General features: G+C 40.2%; 1 protein-coding gene across 1 annotated transcript in view; it reads right to left on the bottom strand.

Annotated features, from left to right (window-relative positions):
• The window catches only part of foxp1b (forkhead box P1b), a 154,552-nt gene that overhangs the window by 129,199 nt on the left and 2,180 nt on the right, over nucleotides 1–23,173 (bottom strand). Inside the window, exons 2-3 of the mRNA XM_042405728.1 lie at nucleotides 20,934–21,008; nucleotides 6,090–6,150 (exon numbers count right to left, since the gene is read on the bottom strand). The gene's annotated coding sequence lies outside the window, so the exon portion shown is untranslated. The remainder of the gene's footprint in view (nucleotides 1–6,089; nucleotides 6,151–20,933; nucleotides 21,009–23,173) is intronic.

Genomic DNA, 23,173 nt, shown 5'->3' with positions numbered 1-23,173 from the left:
GAAACTTTGGGTAGATTATTGCCGACATGACAGCTAGTGAGCAGAGATCAGCACAGCTCACCTCTTCACCACCCTCTCATGCTTGTATCTTTTGGTATCCCACCAGATGATGGAGATTCTTGGCCCTGAGAAAAGCTGTGCCTTTGCAGTCCTGGCATGAACAAACACTCCCAAGTATTTAATTTTATCTGACTAATAATGTAAAATTTCCTGCTTATCTACTCTTGGGTGGTATGAAATAATGTTGCACACACTTGCACCTTTAAAATGAGCAGTTTACCCTAATGGGAATATTGTATTGTAGGGTGACGACAAAGGTAATTGTACTGCAACCACAGTGTACAGTGTAATTACTGGGATTTACAAACCTTCAACCCCCCCCCACCCCCCCACTCCAGGCCTGCTTTACAAGGTGGAATTCCTGGCAGGGTACACACTCTCTTTTGGACTGTCTTCAAACACACACTCTCTTACACATACACTTTCCTCACATGTACAACATACTTGTCTTGATCTAATACAGATCTACATACACTGTTTCATTTGTATCTGTAACAACTAAAGACAATCTTTGTCACACAATGCATTCTTAATGCTTCTCACTCTTTTTTTTTCAGTGACCTGTGTTAACTTTGGTACCACCTCCTGGGCCAGGCAGGAAGGCATGCAGAGTGAGCTCTCTGCTGGCTGTGTCCAGACCTAGCCTCTTACACAATACAGGCTGCCTGGCCCTGCAGCAGGCCAACCCCTCCTCCCCAATAACCCACTTCCCATTCTTGATCAAACCTGGGGATTGTAGTGCAAGGGTGGAGATGACAAAGATGGGAGGAGGTGTGTGTGTGTGTGTGTGTGTGTGTGTGTGTGTTTTGGGGGGAGGGGAGGGGGGAACGGCACATCCTGCGTGAAACCGCATCCTGAACAAGCATCGCTGCATCTCACTGTAAATAAATACTCTCTCCTCCGCGTAGCTTCCGTCAACTGTCACCGCCTTGGCTCCCAATCACCTTCAAGTCCAAACAGGAAAGTGCAGGGAGGCGAGGGAGATGGCAGATATGAGCTTTAATTTGCTTCTCACCGCACTTTAGCCCAGGCGCACACTGCTTCCTATTCTCCTGCTCTGACCAGCTGCCCCGGCTTCGTTCCAGACCCTGAGTCCTTCCTGTCACCTTTCATTACCACATTATCCAGGAGGAGGCTCCCTGTGTAGCCGGGAAATCACCATTTGGTAGTACTCCTCCTCCGTTTATGTAGTATTGTTCGAGACATTCAAAGCCACGCGCAACATCCTCAAAGGAGTGCTGCTGCCTTGTTACCTGTTAATCCCCTGTGCATTATCACAGGAGATACAACTGAACAACAGAGCATGACGAAGGCAACAACTGAGACATGACAAGCTCTCAGTCCATAAATTACTGTGTTGCAAGACTCTCGTCAGACTGGTTCAGTGTGTGAATATCTCTTATTTCATTAAGTATTAAAGGCCTGCTTGACATTATTGTGAGAGAGATTGTTTATTTATATGGATAAACAGAAACAGAGACAGCAACCACTCAATGGAGAACATGTACAGTATATGGTAATATCTGCACTAATATCTCAACTGTTGTCCTCTGTGCTATTTCAACTTAAAGAGTGAGAGGAGCATCTAGGCCCACAGTCCCCCAGCACTCCCCCCGCCACTTCTTGCATTGCTTTATTACACGTGAATGAGTTGAGCTGAAAATTGCATGCAGCTGCTGACTGCAGCGCATCAGTGTTTGGCCTGGGCTTAGCTTTGCCCACTAGACTTGAAAAATCATTCAGTAACTGATCTGTCAAGAGGAGACTGTAAGCCACATATACAGGCTTGGATGTTTGTTAGATAAAAAGTAAATGGTATACAATATACATTTGCATAATTTATATTCACAGGACTCAATGAGGGTGATACATATTTTATAAAATTGCCAAATAAATCAACAAACTCCACCAATAAATAGCTAAATATTTGTCAACTGGAATTAAGATGACAATATTTAGCTGTTTACAGCTTTAACAGTGATGACACTATGTGCAAAGGATGCAATGTATAACTATCATTATTTTCCAACCAAATTGGCAGTTAAGATAGGTACTTCATGCAAACTCATTCCTGGGAATGTTTTGCAGGAGAAAAAAAACAGCAAGTGACAGACATAAAGCCGAAGATTTAGTGCCATCTGTCCCTAGTCTTGCATTTTACATCTTATCAGAAATCTGCTGAATGTGATTAAGCGAGTTACTGATATACTGGGCCTCTCTCTCTCTCTTCAGGGCACAAGCAGTGTTAAGCGAGCCATATTCTGCATAGCTGTAACATTTGTGCTAAGTTGTGCCATCTTGATCAGACGGTTATAGGCGTCCTCCTCTTTGCCTGAGGAGAGCGCTCACTGGCCAGACACATTACTTAAAGGGCAGCATCTCACTGAGCACGTCTGAACCTGCCCAGGGGGGGTGTGAGTGTCTGTGCGTTTGGGTGTGTTTATGTTTTATCCTCAGGACCCCCGATTGTTGTTCATTTCCTGTGCGAAGACAAAATAAGCACATAAAGGCCAAAATGTGCTCTTCCCTGGCCTTCACCCACATCACAGCACTTTTCCGCACAAGTGGCTAACCACAGATAATTATACAATTAAAACAATTTTCCACATCTATCTGTCAGACTGATCTAATTCACAATTCGAATGACACTAATGGAGTAAGCCTCTTTCTCTCTCCTTCCCCGAGCAAAGCCTTTTCCTCTGTATCACACAACGAAGCAAAGCCATCTGCAGCAGAGGAAAACAGAGAGAGCCAAGAGGAATAGTGTTGTATTTGTTTAGCAGGATGTTAGTGAATAAAGTTAAGACCCAGCAGTTTTCATTACAGCCCATGGTGCAGCAAGGAAATAGGGAGGTTCATTTGATTGTTGGTTCAAATTAACCCTTGGCTGCATAAAAAAGAAGAAACAGAGTGACCCTCTTATTTTCTGAGACAACACTCCCTTCAACCAACGCTGACATTAATAATTCATCATGACAAAATACATTACCAGGGAGGCTGAGTGTGGAAAAAAAGAGTCAAACGTGACAGAAAAAGAGTCACATTAAAGCTGGGTGCAGACATTCAGCGGCACCATGTGAAAAATAAAATGCAATATTGTATTGTTTAAATGAACTGGAACATGCATTGCCAATTCAATATTCATCTTGAATATTATGTCCAGTGGCTCAACTGCAGAGAACTCAGACTGTGCCATTTAGACAGACCCACACGGGGTGTGAACAACATAGGGAGGATTTAGACATCACCAAACCTTGACCTGGATATCCTGCATCTCCGTCCACCCAGTGTGGACAAGGAACACAGATAGGAACTACTCCTACACAAGTTCAAGGGAAATGCTTGCATGGCGTGGCTCTGTCCTTCCCAACCAGCTCCACCAAGCACAATGGCAGCAGATATTTTTATGATTATGAGCTATCCTGATGGGGATACACATATCCATTAGATATGAGTCCGCCTATAGAGGGGGTCTGGTATTACCCACAAGCAAGTGCCCCATCAGCAGAGAGGAAAAAGCTGCCTTTTATGGCAACAGATCACAGACTCAAGCCATTGGCCACAAAGCCCACAAATGAGGCGTTAAGTGTAGTGGCAGGGCAGCAGAGAAAGAGGAGCAGAGATATGACCCTCTTCTCATCCATGCATGAATCTGCCCTCTGCCTCTCTTCCTCTCTCTCTCTCAGTCTTGGTTTCTACCACTCCGCCCTCCAAAAAACACTGTCAAAACATGCTTAACAGGCCCATAACACTCACCACAAAATAACTGTCACCTGCAGCAGAATTCATTAAATCATTGGCAATATTGCAGCCCTATAATGTAATTTTTATAATTGAAAATTAATTCTTATACAATATTTGGAGAGATTCCTAATGGACATTTTCTGTAATTAATTGCCAGATAGAGGCAGGGCTAGTGCAGCAAAGTTAAAAAACACAACCTGACATGGAGATTGGGAAAGAGAGTGCAGCGAGGGGCCTGCTGGGATGGTTTCATCATCGTGCCTGACCCCCCCTGCTGCTGGGAATGGCAGGAGATGGGGGGAGCAGGGAGGAGATAGACTCCTCTTCACAGTCAGAGATTTAATTGCACGCAGATTCCATTACCTCTGCACAAATGTCACATTCTCTCCTGATCAGGGGGCACGGCAGCCACTGGCAGCATGGCTGGCAAGCAGCCAGACTATAGTGCAGAAAGTGTTCAGCCAATCAGGGCTCCCAGGGCGGATAGAGGTGAGCAGAGGGACAGAAAGACTACAGTATGCCAAAGATGTTTAAAAACAAAGGAGAGTCACAAATACAAAGCAGCTGACGGTGCACCATTCAGGTAGAGGGCAATATGCAGTATTTAAAGATGTCAAATGGTTAATTGATTCAAGTTGTGCAATTAACTGTATTATTATTATTATCAATATATACCAAGATACCCCGACCATACTGTATTAAAATGTCTAAAGAGATCCAAAGTTAAAGCATTCATATCATGGGTTTTTAAATCAACTTTTGTATGTGGCTATGTATTCAGTATTCATGACTAAAACATCTGAGCTAATCAAACACCTAATTAAAGGATAGGGATGGCATTTTCCTGTATTGTTCTCAATGTCAGTAAATCACATGATAAGACTAAAATCCATCTATTTATTTTCCATACATCCATCTGAGTCCATCTCTCAATACTTTTCAACTTCTCTGCCCTGCTCTGGAACTCTGCCCCACACTCATTCGTTCCATCAGAAGATGCAAATTTTACAAAATGAGAATCAAATATGTGCTTTGAGTTTCAAGAAAGGCAAAAAAAAAATTCCTAAAACAGGAAGCCACACTAGCTTTTGCAAATGTTATTCACACAGGAGTAAATAGTGCATGTGCTGAGGACCATTTTCAACTGCGGATTTGGTTCACTAGTACAATAGCATGGTGTATGTGGGATTGAGTCAAAAAAAAAAAAATACAGTTTCCATGTTCACTGTAATGAAGGGACATGTGTTTTGACAGTCAGTCACAGAAGAATATCAGGCTTTTGGATTGTTGGTTTTGGTCTTTTCATGGGATTTGTTGACAATAAGAAAAAATATAAAATATCACCAGCCTTATCCTTTAACAAAGCTATCCTCAAAAGTCCAAAGAGGTGAAGGTTTTAGCTAGAAACCATCAATTTCATCAGCTGAAAGTACAGCCATTGCCCAAAAATGTAATCTGCTGTAGCTAATTTGCCTACTTCTATAAATCAGCCAAACAACAAAAGGAAGTTCTTGGCTGATGTCTTGTTAATGTGCTCTCTGCAAGCCACGTCTGTTCTATTTACACTCAGCCAGCAATTATTTATTCAATAAAGAAACAGCATTCTGTATCATTTTAGTATTTGAAAAGATAGAGTGTGTGTTATTTTGCTGATAAAAAAGACCAACAGTGGTGGTGACTATTTCTCTAAGTAAACTATCTGATCATAAAATAATTTTTAGACAGGTAGTTAGCAGCTAGCTAGGTACTTATTGAGTGTAAATTACTGACAGCAGGCAGAGTAAATCCCTGTCCCCCAGTTAAATTGAACAATATAATATCATTGTTTTAAGCATATCAACTGAAAAGTGTTGAATAAGGCTGGGGATTCTCTGACTGGGAAAGCAACATTCACAAGAGCAGCCGCAAATCTTTTTAACTCGACAAAATCTGAGATGTGGGCAGCAATTCAGACGCCTGACACCAGTCTGCACAAATACAGTCCAGGAGTTTCATTTATACAAAGTAACCATAATACTGGTCAGTAAAATTACAATTAGATATTTTCTCAAAAACACTCAGCCTTGTTCTATACTATTTGTGTCTGTATCATTCATATCTATGCTCTCTGGCCTAAACAGCTGAACAATAAAAGTCATGAAAAGCTCAGTATAAATCTGTTGGGATCTGCTTCAAGCTAATTATGGCCTGATGCAAAAAAGCCTAATAGTCAGATCTAACAGTCTTTTGGAGTCACTTCACAGACATGAAGCAAGAGATGGGCTAGTGGGAGGATTTCCACATACCCGATCACTGGTGCAGGGCTGCCTGGCACTCCATTCCTCCAATCAGAATTCAGCTCACAGTCTTGAGGGCAGGGCCATGGGGGTTTCACAAAGGGCAAAAACAGAGACAGAGAGAGAGAGAGAGAGAGAGAGAGAGAAGGAAGGAAGGGGAAAGATACAACGATTACAAACAGGAAGTGAAAAGGTGGGGAAAGCCCCTACCCTGGTCCACTAAGCCCACATGTACAGAAATGACATAAGAATTGGCAAAGGCAAACGTGATCGTCGTCAGCCACAAGTATTTCATACGTTATGACACACTGATTCCTGATGGCATCTCCTGGCCTACATGCTTACAGGTTATCTTTCTTATCTTGCTTACATACTGCGTCTGAACAAGCAGATGAGCAACTATGATGGATACATAATGTAAAATGGTATCAAAAGTGTCTGTATCACAGTAACTGGTTTCTGTGGTTCATTTCTCAGTAAATGTGTCACAAAGTTACCCTTTATTAACTTGTTTGAGCATTTTTGCAATACCCAGATAAAAACGTGAGGCATTAATTTCCCCTAGCTGTATGTGTTATCTCCTGTACTTACTGTATGTTTCCACTGATGAAACGAATATCATTTGTATATATTATTTTCTATTTAAAGAAAAATGAACATAAAAGCTATGACACATTAGGATACAAATATCCTAAAAATCTAATTATGATGAGAAAGTGACTACAAAAGTGTACAGTAACAGGCTACAAAGCTGCATAACGGTATGACACCAACAAAAATCACAAGTCTGATTACTCTGGAGAATGCTTTTACGGTAATACAGTGACCTACAAAGCCTGCAGTGTCTCCACTTCAATAATAAACCAAATATGTATGATATTACATGGATTTTATATAAATGATGCATGGCTTGTACCACTAGAAAAACATCTGAAATAAGCTGGACATTTTGTTTATTCAAAAACCTGGCGTTAAGCTCAAAAGCATTCATCTGTAGCCAGATAAACAAGTGGAAAGATGCTAATGACTTCCAGATACGGTTCAGATCATGCAAATGAGGCAGCAGAATGGATGGCTTCTGGTTTTGTCCCTGTCACAGGAGTCATGGCTGCATGTGTGGCTTGTTGCCCCATGATATATGTGTGTACAACTTCGGTGTTTAATGTGGCCGTGTCTCCAGCAGCACAGCAAAGCAATTCAGCTCCCAGTTAATTGGCCTGTTCTATGAGAAAGCATGTCAAAAACCAAATCTATAACTCTGTTTCAGTGTGTAGCGGTGTAGCTCTCCAACCAGACACAACAAACCACAGCCCCGACATCCCAACTCCTCATAATTCACCAGTGTGGAATTCAACTAACCCCATTAGTGCAGCCGTTGTTTCCACAGCCCGTCCACATTCCTGGGCCTGCCATCGGCCCCAGATAAGACCCTTCTGATTACTCGGTTGCATGCCTGTCATTACTCACAAAAATATGTTGATCCCAACAGACAGCTTCCCCCCATGGATTTATGGCTACACCATTGTATCTCTGTGCTCCTCAAAAGGACGACTTGCTTCTAAAGGTGCCCTCACTTTGAAATCAACAACGGTGGGCACTCAGTGACTTCAGATACAATTTATAACACTGAAGCCTTAGAAACTACATTGTAAGAAGTTTCAAAAGAAATGGGATTTATGTGAGGTCTCACAAAAAGCATGGGAGTGCATACACTTAAGAGGTAGCTCTGATTTTGAGTCTTTATTGCAAATTAGCAAGAACTGGATTTTAAAAAGTGGTTAAGTTTTACAGTGTAATCTGTCCATAAAAAAGATTAAACAACCAAACAGTTCAAGATATACTGCATGGTTAGACGGCAGTATAAAGTAAAAAATGTGTTACCTCTAACAAGCAAAGCATTCTCACTTTGTGGCGTATTGCATGCCAACTATTCAACACTCAACTCACTCCTACTCTGGACACATGTGGTTGTAATCCCCCCTTTTCACTCAAATTACAAACTATGTCAATTTCTAAAGAAACTCCACACCCACTCCCTGCCACTTTACAGCATGTGAGTTCATTGCGACTCATTTGTGAGTTTCCAAGAAAACTAGACAGGCATTTGAAGCTGTCCGTTCTCGTTGGGAGTATCTGAGGGGTCAGAAATTAGTACCTGTTTGGTGAAAAAATGATGGATTTTACTAAATAAATCAGTAAGGGTCACCTGTTGCACATGTCCTTATAGGGGACCTAATGTTGTCATTTTCAGCTCTATATTTTATTCTGGGACTCCACTAGAGGAGCTTTGCATGATTCATAGCTCATAAAATCCTTATTTATCTTATACTGGCCCTTTATGCAACCCCTCAGTTCAGCCTCTATCTCTAACAGGCAGTCTTAGCTCCTGTCTCTTTAAGGCCCCCCTCCCTATGAGCCAACTCCCGATGAGTCAACATGTTCCTCAGAAAATTAGCGAAGCTTCTTTAGCGGTGCTAAAAACCAGTCGACACAAGATATGGAAAAATTTGGAGCTCTTTGTTTGGCAGATCAGTCAGAAATAATGCAGGGAGGAATATAACAAGCAGAAACAGCCTCAGTGATAAAGACGTTTGATGAAGAGTTGCAGACACCAGCACACCTCCAACAGGTAAACTACTTATTTTACTTTGCAGTGCTGTGTAAAAATACAGTCACAGCGTACCAGGTCCACTCGAGTCATGGCTCCGTGTGACGACCCCCAAAACAATGGAAAAATAGCACAATGTTAGCAGAGCAGAGCAGTGAACTGGCGCACTGTGTGTGGTGCAGGTCCTCGCATAAAAAGAAATCTGTCACAAGCCAACGTCAGCTCAGGCTGAAAGCAGAAAAAACGAGCGTTCAGAGCAGTCTGAAGCCGGTGCCTTTTGCTTACAGGGATTACTTCTAATTACGTTTACCTCATTATTTCACACTTTGACCACGTTTTATATGAAAATCTGACATGGTAACATTATATTATATATGTGACTGAAAATAAAGAAAAACATCATAGGTCCCCTTTAAACATAACATAAACATGTCTACTGTATACATATGTTGCTCTTTGCCTCTAATCAAACTTTGTCCCTTTTGTCCAATATTCACTCCCTGGCTGTGAGTCAGTCACATCAGAGCCAAACAATGGTCTGTATCAATCAGCCTGTAAGATGTCGAAATATACATTATAAGTGAGCAAGTTTTATCTTGTCTGAGTTGAAAATTGTTTTTAGAAATTTTGTATGCAAAGCCTCTAATGGACCTGAGTTTTCACTCATTTTCAGCACCTCACCAGCTTCATCTCTGTGTGTTTTGGTGTATCTAAAAGCTAAAAGTATGTGCTGTTCTAAAACCTGCATTTTATTTTATGTTATAATCCTGCTTCCTGAGTACATTTCCGCACCAGCACCACCATTGTCTTTTAGCATCTAATATTTCACCATCAGAAACGCCATCTACAGAGATATAAGTCAGACATGCTCCACCAACCTTATCTCTACCAACAGGGTTTTGGCACCCGCTCGATGTGAGTCAATCATCACATCTAGAGATATGTGGTCTTTCATTGCACAATGGTTAAACCATGAAAATAACACTTGTGTGCATTAATGCTGTAGATACATGCATCATGTGTTAAAGCTGTGTTGAGTCATGTTATGTTACACCATGAATTACAATGGAAAACTTGCGTAATTGTCAAAATAAGGGAAATACCAGACTGATAGAGTAGGCTACAATATGTAAACAAGAGATAATATTCACAAAAGCCTACAGATCTTGCATCTATAAAGTCAGTGAGACAGACCTCCTGTGTAGCCCAGTGAGATTTCTAATGTGCTTGACTACCTCAACCAGAGTTAAGCTGATGGTCAGGTATAACACAGATTGTAGTGGGGACTGCACTGGGGGGACATTGGTGTTGTATCGGATCAATGGCTTGACCCATTAAGTCACACCACTCCCAGTAGCTCATCTAATAAGAGCCAGTCTTTGGGAACACCCCTAGCTGACCCATGCTGCTGGGGACAATTACAAGAGAGTGGTCTTTCAGGGCCGACGCCCACTTGACCCGGTAGCGTAAAGACACGGAGGAGATCCACATGATTTAAACTCCTCCCCAAGACGTGCTGACAAGGTTAGAGGGTCAACGCAGACATTTACAGGTCAGTGTGTGGCCCACTTGGGAACAATTACTCCCAGTCACAGCTAAGTGGACACTTGATTGAACACGACGGAGGCAGGACACACTTCCCACAGATAACAATCCCCAGAGCCATTTAGGATAAAAAGCCCTTGTGATACAGCCTTTATGGGCAAAATTCATCTTCCTTTTCCCTTTTAAAAGAATGTGAGTGTGATAGAGAGCCATTCTCTGGAAGAGATGAGTCTCTCAAAGCATTACCATTTTCTAGCAATGCTAATAGCTGCTTATGACACAGAAACAATTACAAGGTGACTGGGAGAAAAAGCTAAACAATGGGGCGAGCTGTTAAGATTTCATTTTTCATTCATGGAAGAAGCAGATATCTCAAAAAAGAAATTATCTGTCTTGCAACAGACTGATGAAATACTCGTGTTTTACAGTCAGGTTCAAAACAACAGCAGCAAAACTAGAAGTGAAGTAAAAGAACTCAACACTGTGACATAAATATACTATTTCCTGATAACTAATTAACTGTGTAGGTGCTGCAGTTGTGCTGCTCAACCTTTAACCTACTGACAGTTTGACCCCTCTCCTACCACAATGACTACAACTTCGCCATGAACATCTGGTGTCTTATGTGTACACAGCAACAAACACACTCCCCAGATCTGTCACAACACATAGTTTATGCATTTCAACATAATTTGTGGCTTTAATATGTAGAGGAGGAAAAAACTAAACAGATGTTTGTGGCTAACTACTGCAGATAAAATAGCAAACTTGGTAATGTGCATCTCTGTGCAAAATGGTCACTCTTGTCCTATAGTCTGTTCGTACACAAATAGGGCTTATCGATACACGAACACATTTCCCCACCATTTGCATAAGCTGTGTGTTGTTTGTGGTATTGTTTCTTTTTTTCAGGGGCTCTGTTTATTTATTTCTCTGCGTTAGAAAATCAGTTCCACATTGTCCCTCGATCTGCAGCAGTGGCTGGTGCTGCAGCTGTTGGTTGTTAGTGGCTGGAGATGACACAGTTCACCACTTCTCCAGGAGACAGCCAGCTCAGAGACCAGCACAGCTGCAGAGCAGGAGGCAGAGAGAAGAGCAGAACAGAGCAGAGCAGAGCAGAGCAGAGCAGAGAAGAGAAGAGAAGAGAAGAGAAGAGAAGAGAAGAGAAGAGAAGAGAAGAGAAGAGAAGAATCTCTTTTTTTTATTAAGAGGGTAAAGAAATCACTTTGTTGACAGCCCAATAACACTCCAGAGGCGCTGCTCATCCCTTGCATCCCTCTCTCTTTTCTGAGGAACCAAGAATCCCAGAATTAGCAGAAAAAATGAGCTCCTGCAGAGAATACGTATCTCTCAACTATCTCTCTATCCCGCCCTTCTCATTAACAGGGCTCTTTTCCAATTCATTTAGGACCCCTGAGATACAACCTTCCCAACGAATTCAACAAAGTGACAAAACATTAACCCATTTACACATGCAAAGTGCAAAAGCAACAGGCTCACCGGCTGACCCATTGGTTGTTGTGGCAGTCAGCCTTATTCCCCAGGACCGTTTTGTAACCAAAGGGCATCATGTGAATACCATCTGGGTACCACTTATTTAAAGCTGGCAGAAGTCCCGTAGCAGCAAAGCCTGGCAATGAGGAGAAGGGAATAAATTGCATCATTTACTTAACATGCATTTACCGTCGTGCCCGTTAAAAGCCCATGACTAAATAATTTGGTTTTTTCGGGTGCCAGTTTCCGCTGTCAGCCAAATTGCATTGTATTCGCGACAAACAGAGCAACTGTCAAAGGGCTGATAAAGGAGGTATCGAGATGTTAACCACATGAAATCGCATTTACCACCAAGTACATTAACAGCCCTCAATCCATTTACACCAAAGAAATCTCCCTGTGCGTTATGCATTGCACAGAACCCATAAACAGACAATAAACACATTGTAATTATAATGCCAACTCTTTAATTACGTGTGTCATTTGGGGATGGTCGAGCTCACTAATTGTCGGAGTGATGTGAAAGGATTGGGGGAGGCAAGAAGGAGATCAAGCCTCAGGCCCAATGAGAACCATATTCCCCACTCTCCAAGCGTGTTAGAAGGCAGAAAATTCAATTGGCATGGTTCCAAAGAAGAACAGTCCAAACAGCCTTAATCAGCAGGGACAAACTCCATGCAAATCATTTACATTAGCATGAGTGGAGAGAGCAGAAAAATATCTAAGGTTTCACTCCCACAACATAAAGGAAAATCTTTGCCTTGTGTAACCTCACTGCCAGGTGTCTTCATAACAAAAACGGTGGCTTCAGTTGCCACCGTGCAAAACTGTATATCGTTTGAAAAAGCACAGAAACAGCTACAACCATGTTAGATAGGCACATACAACTATGTATTGCAGGATGTATATTTTACTTCATTACTTATTATTGTATGGCATTTCTCTTTCATGGTCTGTAATGAAATCAAAATGACAGGAAAGAAAAGACACAGAATGTGGATAACATGCTGCAAGCTGAATTTAACATGATATTGCCAGCATGCAGTAGACTTACTGTAGCTTGCTTGTCGCTAAGAAAAAAGAATCCCCTGGTTTCTACATACAAAGTACTCTGCCTCACTCTTCCACAACATTCCCACATTGAATTAAATGTTGCTACATTTACATTGCATTTGCAGTCTTCAGAATATGCAGTGGGATCATAAAATATGCCAGGGGCACCACACATCTTGCTACAAATTTATGAAGGCAATGTGTGTGCTGACAGCAAAGTTACTGAGAGGAGCAGTCAACATGAGGCAAATAATTCTAACGTTAGCAGCTAATGCTACTTCCAACTGGCCTCTAGCTGCTCCAGGTTGAAGGCAAAACTGTTGCTGAAGCCACGAGCTGTTTTATTCAAAGGGACATGCTCCCATACAGAGTTACTGAAAATATCAAGTTCAAATGAATGACATTAACCCAGAGAATCAGATAACAATACCCATCAGCAGCATTTTAGTTAAAAAAAAAAAAAGCCCTAGGAACAGGCTTAAAGTTGTCCAATATCTTACTGCCCATGTTTACTACTATCTGTGTGGCAGAAAACATAATCACCTGCAGTATATCTGATTTAGTATTTTAAATTCAAAAAAATTAGAAAATAATTTATTGTGGAAATAATTCATTTATTTGCAAGTAAAAATAGCAAATCCTAATCTAAGGTGAATCAAATCATATTGAATTGGCTTTGAATCTGTGTTGTTTTTGTATCGGGTTGTGGACTATGTATTTATGATACATATTAAATCATCTGAGAGGGAAAGGTACACACCACTAATGAATACATTATCATTCAAATTTGTGGGAAAACAGTTAATAATACATGGATGCACTAGACCCTCCTCATAGCTCAGTTCAGTCAGAAGTGACACAAGAGGGTATTTAATGGTGAAGCAACAATTGTAACAAATTGTATAAGAAACCCTTATTTTTTATGGGTTATTTTTTACACAGTCCTTAGTGAGTACCTGCCACATAATATTTAATTTATTATCTTATGCAATTAAAAGTTATTTTCTACATGAACAATGCCACCTCCTGAGTTCAACAGACTCCTAAATGTGTTCAAGGGATTTTTTGCATCTCTTAGGAATACAAACCCAATGGGTTCAAACAGTTCATAGAAAATCAACATACAGTATGTCATAAGTAATTATTCACCAAAAGTACTAACTTTTAGAACAACATGCTGCTGACATTACACAGGTTGCTTCAGTTGGCAACAATATTGCTGGTTTAGGCAACGACTTGCTTTTCCAAGTCTGATCACATGATCAGGAATATCATTGCTTATACCAGACGAGAAGTGATTAGGCTTTAATAACCAACAATATCAGCATATACAGTATATGGTGAATAAAGAGGCGGACAAAGATCACAGAGTGAAACCGCCTTAAGTGCAGTGCACCTTAAAAACACTTTGTGAGATGACACCTTTCAGATGAATCATACACCAAGCAATGAGAAATGTCAGTTAAGCCATGAGAAACTGTCTCCACCATTGTTTACATATTGACTGGCACTATGTGGTTGGCCCTGATGAGAACAACACACAGCCTCCAATGGTATGATCTCACTCGGTGGAAAAAGAGCATTCAGTGCGGAGCTGGTAGGAGGGTGTGGCACTGCAATCGATGAAGGTGGAGAGACTTAAACACAAACAAAACAAATCTATTATTTGTTCCACAGTATGAAATCATAGATTAGCTAAGCTGGTTCTGAAACTGCACCAGTTACGCTACAATTTACTACTCAAATTGTTCTCACCTCTGCTTTTTTCCATTCCTCTGTCTATGCGAGGTTCAACTGAACACTTCACTGTGCCCTGCAAGGTCTTTTAAACGGGGCTACTATTGATAAAAGAGATCAGAGTGACTGAGAGAGAGAAAGAGTGCATGAAGGATACAGAAATTTCATCTACTATCCATCTCATATTCTAATGTAGCCATTATGCTCTAAAAAGAGACTGCTCATCTATTCATTTTATGGGGCATTTGCAAAAAAGATGACACTGCAAGAGGGCTGGTCGGAGTGATTAAAATTCTTTGAATTAGCCCTTCAATCACTGCATACTATTGTGTATAAAGTACACAGAAATGCACTCAAAAGCCTAGCCACACTCCTCTCTGTAGTATGAAAAGATTGATTTACTAATTTCTCACTGTGAGTTGTTTTCAGTGCGAGGAATTGATTGGTCAACACATTAAAAGCTTGTACATCATGTACTCCATACACACAACATGAGAAGGCTTTTAGAAAAATATCCAATAACTCTGAACCACACCATAGCAAGCATTTAGAACAGGTGTAGTGAATGTCCAACAAAAGGCTGTAAACACTTAACAGTAGCAGGGAAGAAAACAACTCTGGAACATACTGCGAGTGATGCAGAACGCACTTCGATGTCACTTGTCTGTGTCACTCTATTACTCCTACATCTCACAAACTCTGTACTTGTAGACCATGCTCATGTTGTAGGAGTATGTTGGAATGATGTGAATCATTTTACTGTGATGTGATCTTAATGTCTAAAAAGTTGTTTTGTTTTTTAAAAAAAAAAAAAAACTCACATGATTAAGTCAAAAAGACAGTTTTAACAAAATATTGCAAAGAAGTCTAGAGCTGCAAAGATTAGTCGAATAATCGATTTGTTGCCCACTATTAAATTAATCAGCAACTATTGTGATAATCAATTAATTATTTTGAGCATTGAGTTTTTAAAAAGGAAAAATTTTCTGATTCCAGCTTCTCAAATGTAAATATTTTATGGTTTCTTTAGTCCAGAGTCTTTATGATAGTAAACTAAATATCCTTGGGTTGTGGACTGTTGGTCGAGAGAAGACATTTGAGGATGTCACCTTGGGTTCTGGGAAACAGTGATCAACATTTTTCACCATTTTTTTGGGTAAAACAACTAATTGATTAATCAATAATCGACAGATTAATCGATAATGAAAATAATGGTTAGTTGCAGCCCTACAGAATTCACAACGTTTAAAAGATTTGAAATGTGCCTCAGCTTTCAATGTAAATTAGAGAATAAATACAATGTGAAACAAATCTGGCTCCCTTTCATACACGTGCACCATTTGATGTGGTAGAACGTGCAGGCTTTCAATCCGTGTTTGACCCGTACATAAGTTACCGCTGTCACAGGTTAAACTGACATTCGCAGAAACTCAAATCTGTAACTGAAGAAGTATTCACATCACTGCTAAAGTACACAATAAGACTTTTTCTCATGCTTTTTACACTGGTACCTGGAACAAAATAAGTACCAAATAAAGTTTCAGTTCCAGTATAGTTTCTCTCTCTTGCTCACCCACTCATACACTCTTTTGCTTGCACTTTTTCTGTCTGTCTTACCCTTTTTTTAGACTAGTCAGGTAGACATAAATGTCTTGTAAGCCAAAATAACATTAAACAGTTTCCATCCCTAATATAAACATGTGTTTGCTAATTCATAAGAAAGCCAAGTTGTGTCATGAAGCTAAGTCAGCATTACCCCATTAAGATCAACTGCAAATGCCAAGTTTATGAAAACGATATTCAACAGCGTATTGTGCTCATGTTCAAAAACTGATCATTGAAATCCAAAGTCAACTTTTTGTTTTTGTTTTTTCCTCAACACTGTAAATACTCCTTTAGTTTTTGACAGGTCACGTTTTACACGCGAGATATGCGCCATTTGTAACTGCCTGCTTTTGTGTCACATGACAACCAATGTGCTTGTGCATGCTTACTGTCAAGAAGTAAGTCACACTGGTCTTAGGAAACAAAAGAACTGTGAACTGTGGCACTACATTTTAATACAAAATGCTGCAGAAGGGCCATTATTCACAAACAGGAATCGACACTATGATAAGATTCATGACCAGTAACTTCACTTCTCTGATGTTTTGAGATAGTGTTTTTTTCTTACTAAATTTGTGGTTGAGTATATTGCTAAATTTATGTCTCCAGTGTTTGGGATGGACCACTGCATTTACCAGTGAAAGTGAGTTTTGTGTTGTACAGAGCACAGAGAAATGTGTTGGTGTGAGATGGTTAATGACTCTTCATTAACCATCTCACACCAACACACGTCTCTGTTTCCCTTTGATAATCTTGACATATCTTGCTCATATCTCCCTCTCAATTGGTTGTCCTGTGCTGTTGCAGATACTGAACAAATCAAAGAAGCAGCTACTTCTGTCGTGAGTACCAGAACATTTCAGATAATTAACTTTAAGTATAGTTATAGACTGTGGTTGACGCTCTCGTCTATAACCAAACTGCACCTGAACTTTACCGTACTTAGCACTCTTGTGAGGAGCGAGAACTCTGCTTAGCTGGTATGAACATGATCGTTTCAACTGGCTGGCTCTATTCATTTCAGTGAGACCCTGACAGTGACTTTGCAGTAGCGGTACAGCAGGGGGATGCGTTTTCCTCTCAAACTACTGACCCCAGATTTTGCTGACCGTTTCAAACTTGCCACTTGCTGCATGACACACAGTATGTTGTTGTACTTGCTGCTAAGTGATTCTGATGAGACATTTGCAAGATCAGTGACAGCCACCGCGGCTGTCGCCTCTCGTCTAAAAGGGACTTTACACACATCCGCAGCGTCTGATGCTGTCCCACTCTGTGAAAGCCACATATGTATCATACCTGACAAGGATCTTTGTGTGGATCTCAAGATTACAGTGATTTGATAAACAGAAACATAAAATACTGTACAAGTTGCCAGTCTATGTGAATCAAAGCGTCACCCAAACATTACTTCACAAATGTTAAGGCACGCTATTCTCCTTATCAGTCTTGGCCTTTTCTACCATGATTCAACTAGCTTGTGCTCATAGCAAACTAGCAGGCTAGAGACAATACCTATCCGTTCCTAGCCAGGTAATGTTCGCTCAATTGGTTGTAACAAACAAAAATGTTGTTTTGGAAACTGGGCTGGGACTTGAATTCATTATGAATATTTGGCATTTGACTAAAATATAAATACTGAAATTGCTTCTGATGTAACAACATCTGAAGACAGCCTCAATTTTATCCTCTGACTGACTGCAAAGACACGCCTGAGCAAGGTAAGTCAGAATATTGTTTCATGACGGCGGTGAAGACTTACCTGACGGAAGCAAACGTCATCGACTATGGCTAGAGTTATAAATGGGAACAGCAAGGGGAACTATTATCTCACAATGTCCAACATCTCCAGGGACAAAGTTAAAACATATGGACAATCTAGGTAGGGGTGCGCTATATGATTAATATTGCGATAATTGTTCCAAATAACTTAAAAAATAAAATGTTAATATTAATTGTATATTATAAAAGTAAATTATTTAATTTAAAAAATGTATCATCTCAAGATTTTATACTGTGACTCATTTTTGCAAAATTCAACTTATAATTTGTTTAAAAGTTGGCACACTGTGGCACATTGAGAATTTGGCACAGTATATGAGGAGACATAAATTATAATAATGAATTATCATCCATCCCTAACAAAGTCAGAGACACCAACAAAACCAGAGTGCTTTTTTAATCACAAAAACAACCATGACAAAGTGTTTATCTAGTCAGCACATGCAGCAAATGGTTAGCCACACTATCTGCTTCAACACATAATTCCATCCCAGGCTAATCTATTGACCGAAATGATAAACAAAAAAATAACTCCTGTGAAAATAACCATCTCCAACTGAGTGGTTTGGGAATGGAGCCCCACCCTGTTTACAACACTGAGAACAAAAACAAACTCCCTCCAAGGAGCCCGGGCAAATGCAAGTCACACACTCCAAGCAATACAGGCAAACAACTACAATGTCTGAAGATCTACTGGGAGAGCAAGCTACCAAACAACAGTAGCCTGCACACAATCAAGGTGTGCATCCCTGTTTGTTTGCAGGGGTGAATTGGAGAGCGAGAGAAAGTGTCTGTGAGAAAGACAGAGAGAGAGAAAAAGCGAGAGTTGGTGTGAAAGTGGAACTGGGTGGCAAATGAAGTCAAATACCACCCCCACCACCCCAGTCTCAGGTCAACTGAATCATCGGGAGTCAGGGAAGATACCGTCACCACCTTCCATGAATAGCTCACAAAACCACATCAGTATGACTTCACCGTGGCAAACCCAGTAGTTTGAGAACACTCTTCGTCCATATCCAAGAGACTCTGAATGAAGAGGTAATGAATCTCAGTTAACAAGGCCGTTATCAGTGAAGGAACTGCATCAGCAGGAGGGACTCCAAAACCATGAGGCCCTTACATCCCCCTGGCCTTTTATTGCTGCTATTAACTGCACAGGTATACAAAAAAAAGTGCAAAGATAAAAGTATCACACGATTGATACTAACATTGTACATCATCACAGTAAACAATGAGACTGTATAAGGGACACAAGTCCAATTAGCCATCTCTGCTCTCTGCTATCAGGTGTTTAAACAGCCTGCTAGGATGATAATAGTAACCTGCATACTTTCATCTGTGCTCCAGACTCATCAGCGTGGTAGCACCTCTGCTGAAGCGCTGCACTGCATCTTGGGTAATTACTGCTTCCCAATTACCACCCAGCTGGTAAATATATATCAAATAAACAAGCAACAACCCGTCAATTAGGAGCACCCTTTCATAATGGGGGGTTCAAAATGATGTTTTATGTACAGACAGAGGAAAATGAGTGTGAAAACAGAGCATTCAACTTCAAAGTGAACTAACCGCAGTTAAGAGTACATCTGAGCACAACAGTTTCTAAAATAATTAAATCACACGTTTTTGAGGTAATTAATATGCACCTCTAATTAAAGATGTTTTAATTGCAAACAGGCCAAAATGTACAACAGGGGAACAGTGCTGTTCCACCAAGAAAGGACTTAAAAATGAAACATGGCCTTTTCTTCACGGACGAGTGAAGAGGGACAGTAACATTGTTGAATTCAAAGGCAAAGAGAACAGCTGCAGTAACAGTCTGTCAACAAAATTTGCATTGCTGCTCTCTCCTCATCTCCATTACTCTCTCCTGTCTCTCCTCAAGCCCACGGAGCTGCCGGCTCAGATCTGAGTACTCTGATGGCTTATCACATAGCGAGCAGCAGGCTAAGCCGGAGTGATGCGCCCAAAAGACATGATCAAAGCACACCAACTTTCCACCCAGCAATGATGATGGAAGAGCAGGCCCTGCCATGTTATGTTTCTTATTAGGCTGGGACTGCCAACAGAAAACACAGCCAAGAAGTCAAGGATGAGGGCCTTAAAGATGTGCTCCTGCAACCTTATTTTACATTACGCTGCCTACTACAGTTAACAGGGTTTAAGTAATAGTCTGTGACATTTTCATATTAATACATGTCAGTTTTGCTACTCTCATTCTCCCACTGATGTAGCATAATATGGATTTAACCTATAGCCAGTTGATGAAAGCCTTCATTTTGTAGCTCTAAACATCCAATATGAGAGAGGTGCTTGGATCTAAAAACTTGGTTCATGTGATAACTTTTACATTTCCAGCAGCAGGAACAACGGTTTGTTTGGCATAAACAGAAGAACCTGTGAGATAGCATGAGCAGCCACCACAGCTGAACAGACAAAGAACAGCGGCCACCACTAGAATCTCAAACTTCAAAAACAGACAATCAAAGGAAAAAGATATCACAGCAGGGCAGCCCAGGAATATCAACCCATATCATGTTACGTTAATAGAAGAATTTCACTTTTACAAATTCTAACTTTAAAATTAGGTTTCTTACTTTCTTAAGTCACAGTGTCTGTTTCAGGTACAGAAAATATCAAATCTCACATCAGTGGAACTGGGCACTTTTTCATGCTTATATGAGTTCAAGAATAGCCTGATTCCAACTTCATCTTCCCCAGAAATTTAAAAACCACATTATATATATATATGGGTTACATCCTAGAATAGATACTTTACTTTCAGACTCTCTTCTTTTGGCTTCTCCAAAATTGCGAAGAAGCAAAACTACTTGTTGAAAACTGCACGCACGGACAAAAACGAACACTATCATGATCTACACCACTTGATGCTGTGTAAAGATTTAGTCTGCAGTAGATGATAAATGAAAGTGAGAGACGTCTTTTTAGAGATCCAGATCAGCACATAATATTTTGTTATTTGAAAAATAAACTGTGGAAATTCAAACATAGAGTGACAAATGACTTACAGTTCGGACGTACTTTCACTAGTGGCTTTAGATTGTTCCAAAAGCGGCAAGCTTCACTTCCTGTCCATTGTTGCCCTAGAACGACAAACAAAAAACATCTTAGATTACAGTCGGAGTAATGTAAACTTTATTGAAAATTCTCTCAAAATTAAGTCCACGTCATCCATCAGGCCATAGAAGCCACTTCATAAACACACACAGACTGACATACAGACTGGACAGCTGATAGAAACAGGTGCCGAGGTTTCGCCTGGCAGCTGAGCACAGCTTGTAGCATATGGTTGATTCCCTCATGTCTGGATGAAAATGTTTGTAGCTTACCTGCATCATTCCCAAAAGAGATAAGAGACTATGAACTGCTCAAAAATGCTAATTTCAAGTTATTATTTCCTAAAAAAAAAAAAAAAAAAAAAAAGCTCTAAACACATGAAAATACAATCATTACGTCATACGAAGTCTTGACCAATCTGACTGTAAAGTGAAGAAAAATTTTTAAAAAAGAAAAAAAGAAAACTTGCATTCCTCATTCATCTCATGTTAATAAATAAATAATAATAATATCTTTTTTTATTATTATTTGGATTTTCTGAGTAATTGTGTGAATACCTATGTCTGAATGTGAAAGATGGAAAAATGATTGCACATACATGTTTCGTTCCGAATGCAGATGTTTCAGAACATGACCACACCCTCTATTACTGCCCTAAAAAAAGTGTCAAATCTCAATGTAAACAACGCCACAGTGCGAAACCAAAACCCTTAACATAACTATGTGTCTTCTGTTCCAAGTCTTTCTTTATCTTGTTTGAGAAGAGTCCATCGGCAACAGACTTCATAAAATCATCTTTTACCTGCTGTGTTCTCAAGTATCAGATGAGTACAAAAACATGGTCATTTAATTAGAGCCATGGTCAAATATGCTGACAGTACCCTTAGAATTAGAAAATATTTGATTATATAATCACTGTTAAAAGCCATCATACAAGAAAAAAGACTGAGAAAAATATTAGTATTATTACACTACCACTATCATATAGCCTATTGATATTGTAGAGGCTGTTGCAAAATTTTAAGCAGCCCATCCAACCTCATTTAAACTGAACGGCATGTACAACGGGCTAATTATGTATTCAAATAAAAACACTGCTTTTATCTGAACCCAACACACCAATAACTACTTTAATACACCAATTTTGCTAATAGAACAATATATACTGGATACTTCAATATTTTTCAAACAATAGACAATCTGTAAAACTGTTCTGTATTCCTCAAACACAACACCAGTAGTAAAATCATTTTGTAACTCAAGTTAATTGATTGTAATTGCATGCTCCCTCTCTTCCCATGCAGAAGGATGATATTTTTTGTCAGCATCCCTCCCTTTATTAAGGACACATGACAGAAGAAGACAGTAATTAATGGCTGCATGAGTTAATGGCTGTCCTGAGCATTTTGCAGTCTCCATAGAGACTGAGGAGCTACACAGAGCTCACCTGAAGCTGTCCACTCTCTGACCAATCACCTTCCCTGGCATGGAGAACCGTCTGCCTGGGCACGCCACAGGGGCCGGGACACACTAACCTTTACCCTGGAAATATTGTTCTGCTTTCCTTTGTTATCACTTCCATTCACTTAATACAGCACTAATGAGTGTCCTGCACTTGTATTTATATTGCTGGTACTCTTCCCATTTGTGTTGTGTGAGTCAAACATGCAGAAACTACATGACAAATTCATTTACCAGAAAATTCCCTTTATTGATCAGTCACTTGTCTTGCTTTGTGCAAAAAAAAAATGTTTCAAGCAACTGGTTTCAGGGTATCTGAAATCAAATGAAGGGTGAAACTGGCAAATAAATCTGAAAGCAACAATACAGCAATTGCAGAACCTTATTCCCACACTGAACCGAAAATAACTCTCCTTATCATTCAGCTGCAAGCAAGAGAGCACAGTCAGTTTACAGCCCCTCCGTACCCAGCACAGGGTATTTCAATGTGTGTTCACAAATACTGAGCCGTCAGATGAAAGAGAGGGCCGCTCCACTCAGGGATGGGAGTCCTCACACTGAATGCATGAGTGACTGATTACTTTCTTACGAGTTGAACCTCAGCTCTCTACAAAAAAGAGCCTTAGCCCGAGCCTGAAGAGGCCAAACTTGAAACAAGGGCTTTCTAAATAATACAAAATCACAGATTGGTGTGTTAAGGATCTTGCGTCATTACAATGCATACAGCTGC

The sequence above is a fragment of the Thunnus maccoyii genome, chromosome 3 (assembly GCF_910596095.1).
Source record: "Thunnus maccoyii chromosome 3, fThuMac1.1, whole genome shotgun sequence".
Classification (NCBI taxonomy): Eukaryota; Metazoa; Chordata; class Actinopteri; order Scombriformes; family Scombridae; genus Thunnus; species Thunnus maccoyii.
The sequence above is the reverse complement of the archived record's forward strand: the minus strand, read 5'-3'. Positions and strand labels throughout refer to the sequence as shown.